Below are 3,378 nucleotides of genomic sequence, written 5' to 3'. Positions count from 1 at the left end.
CATGTACATTTTTTTTAAAATGTGTTTATGGGGAGAAGTGAGCTCCACATCCTCCTACTCCACTATCTTGATCCCTCCTCCCCAACTTGAGTTCCAGCTAGGCCTTGAGTTACAGACTCTGGTCCAACTCCTTTCTGTTACGAAGGATGCAAGTAAGGTTAGAGGTGGGATGTAAGTTGCTCTGCGTCACATGGCAAATTGGTGGCTGTGCGGGGCAAGACTGAGAATCCTAGTAGCCCAAACCCCAGTGAGAACAAAGTCCTTAGCTCATACTTACCCACAGAGCTCAGGGAATTTCCTCAGCCCTAGAAAGTGGTAGCTCCCTTTATTTATAGTAGTAATAGCCGCCATGGACCACCACTGGAATTCTGGTCCATGAATTGGGACCTGAGACTATGATACTTACGTTATTTCACTTAGTCCTCACAGCGGCCAGCAGATGGGTGTAATTGGGAGGCTCAGAGAGGTCAAGTATGTTCCCCCAGGGCTACACAGCTGTGGTCTCTCTCACCAGGGGTTGGGATTCTTATTGCGTCCTCCAGGCTGCATCCCTAACCCCTAGTCTGGATCCTAGGTTACCCCTCTGTGTGCACCCACAGCTCCCTCTCAGAGCACCCATGGCAGTAAGGCTGCCTCAGTGTGAGGATTTCCGCTGAAGTGGGGACTGGCTCATGCTCTTCACCACTGTGACCCCAGCATCTAACACACAGCGGGCGCTTGGTAAATATCCATGACACAGAAAGATGAACAGTGTCACGCTGGGCAATTGGCTTGGATGCCCCTCCTCCAAAGCCCATGCTCTTTGTACAGAACTGTTCCTCCATCCGTCCCCCTCCAGTGAGCAGGAGGCAGCCCCAGCAGAGGCTCACAACTCTGACATCATCCCTGGCAACAGCAGATGCCCCCTTGGTTTGAGGAGGTTCCTAAACTTTGCAGAGCACCCCACCTGTCAAGATGGCCAAGGTCTTGCTCTTCCTGCCAAGTGGTGTCCCTACAACCTTGAGCCACACTTATGTCTTGGAAAGCACAGAGGCAGGTGGGCCACTGGGCTCCCACAGGGATTCAAGTCTGGAGGGAAGGGACTATAGACATGGCCTTGCTCCCAGCAGATGAGCTTCCCTGATTTTGCCATAGGATTGGCTTGGCACTGCAGAGCAAGCTGGGCTGTAACAGCAGGGCAGTGTCATCAGGGAGCCTGGGCTTCTGCTCAGAGACAGGGGCCAGGAAGCCCTGAAGAATGCAGAGCTGAAGCAGGTAATGCCCCCAACTGAAGGACTTGGAGAGAAAAAGCAAAAGGTAGTTCAGAGGAAAGCCAAGGAAGAAGATGCAGAAAGAGGGCAGTGGGCAAATGGGCTGCAGGGTTAGGGCTTCCAGAGTGGACGCTGGTGTGCTGCTCCAACTCCCCCTGGGGCAGCCTGTGTAGTGACTTGATGGGAAAAGGGCTGAAGGCCCTACCACCAGGCTCCAACCAGGGCTCCTCTGCGAGCTAGTTCCAGCTCCAGAGCTCTGTGCGGAACTGGCTGAGGCTTTCCCATAACTGCCTGAAAGCCCAGCTTTTCCCTGTCTGGTCCTGGTCTTGCTGTCTCCCACAGAACCCTCCCCAGAGAGCCTCTGGCACATAAGTCTCCACCTCAGCGCCTGCTTCCTGCAGGGTGGTGGTGGAGGGGGGAGCAGCAGAAGCCCTGTAGAGAGAGGTGGGGAGCAGTGTTAGATTGCAGCACACAGGCGTTTGGACACAGGGTGAGACGGTGGGAGCCACAGATGGAAAGTTTCAAAGCACATGGGGTTACAGGAGGTCCTGGGAGTACCTGGGGAAGAAGGCTGGGCCTGGGAAGGCAGGCTGGAGAGGAGAGGTCATAGGGGTCCCCAGAGGGATGCTGGAAGGGAGGGGAGTTGTCACAGCTTTCTGGATTAAAGATAAGGTTAGTTTTTCTGAAAGGTGGGACGAGATGGACCCAAAACCTGTGAAGTTTTCTGTCCGAGACTGTGAACAAGGACTTACATATTTCAAAGCATGTTTTCACTTAGACTTGGAAGATTATAGACATCTCTGCCACTTTATGGCTCAGATCGTTGCCAACAAAAGAGGATTACCCACATCTCTGACAGCATGCCTTCCATCACAGAAATTCTACACACACCTAGCAGGAGCTCTTAGCTCAGCTTTGTGTTTTGGAGAAAGGCATACTCTGTGCTGTGGGAAGTGCCAGGCCCAGGCTGAATGAGGGTTAGAGGGCTGGAGTTTCCTGGCTGCCTGGGATGTGAGAGGAGGCTTTCCTGAGAGACGGCAGGATGCTGTAATGGCGGGCGGGGTGGGACACTGGGTTCTTCCCAGGGCAGCTTGGTATGATTCTTGTCTTTCCTTTTGTTGATGTGGTCTGTCACATTGATTTTGCATACGTTGAACCATTCTTGCAACCCTGGTACGAATCCAGCTAGATCATGGTTTGATCCCTTTTATGTATTGCTGGCTTGGTTTACTCATATTTTGTAGAGAATTTTTCATCCATATTCATCAAAGATATTGACCTGTGATTTTGTTTATTTGTAGTGTCTCTTACCTGGTTTTGTATCAGGGTGATGGTGGCTTCATAGAATAACTTTGGGAGTGTTCCCTCCTCTTTTAATCATTTGGAAGAGTTTGAGAAGGATCGGTGTAAGTCCTTCGTATGTTTGGTAGAATTCCCCAGTGAAGCCATCTGGTCCTGGACTTTTGTTTGCAGGGTTTTTTTAAAATCACAGATTCAATTTCACTTCTGGCAATCCATCTGTTCAAATTATCTGTTTCTTTTTGACTTGCTTTTGGCACCCAGAGGGTCTCCACACTGGGGCCAGAAACGCCCCAGGCTCCATGTTTCATGATACTGCTCAGGCCTGTGTACAGGAAGTGAGGCTCAGGGGAGGACTGGAACAAATCCCATCAGGGAAGGGGGCACTGGAGATGGCAGCTGGCCTGTAAGTCACTGAGTATGTGGGGTGCTCAACGTAGCTGCAGGGTCTGCATGGAGCAGACAGGTCTCCCTCAGAATGGGGGTACACCTGCAGACACCCTGGGAGCCGAGCCAGCCCCAGTTAAAGAAGCCTTCATGGCAGAAGGGTTTCTGATCTTTGCAGGCACTTCAGGGGGTAACCGGTCCACTCAATGTGTCCTGAGACACCTCCATTGGGCTCCCAGGTCGGGGGCTCAAGGCTCAGGCCACCCATCCAGGGTGAGACCCATGGGGGTGTGGGTCCACCTCTAGAGCACCTCTGATTTGGAGGCCCTTTGGGAACTAGTCACATAAGCTGAAAGCTCAGATGAGATTTTAGCTGCCATAACTAAATCAGTAGGCTATAAGCAGAGGGGCGGGGGCTCAGGGAAGGCAATCGGATCTCTCT

This window comes from Bison bison, unplaced genomic scaffold (genome assembly GCF_000754665.1).
Source record: "Bison bison bison isolate TAMUID 2011002044 unplaced genomic scaffold, Bison_UMD1.0 scf7180017864032, whole genome shotgun sequence".
NCBI classification, from domain to species: domain Eukaryota; kingdom Metazoa; phylum Chordata; class Mammalia; order Artiodactyla; family Bovidae; genus Bison; species Bison bison.
The sequence above is the reverse complement of the archived record's forward strand: the minus strand, read 5'-3'. Positions refer to the sequence as shown.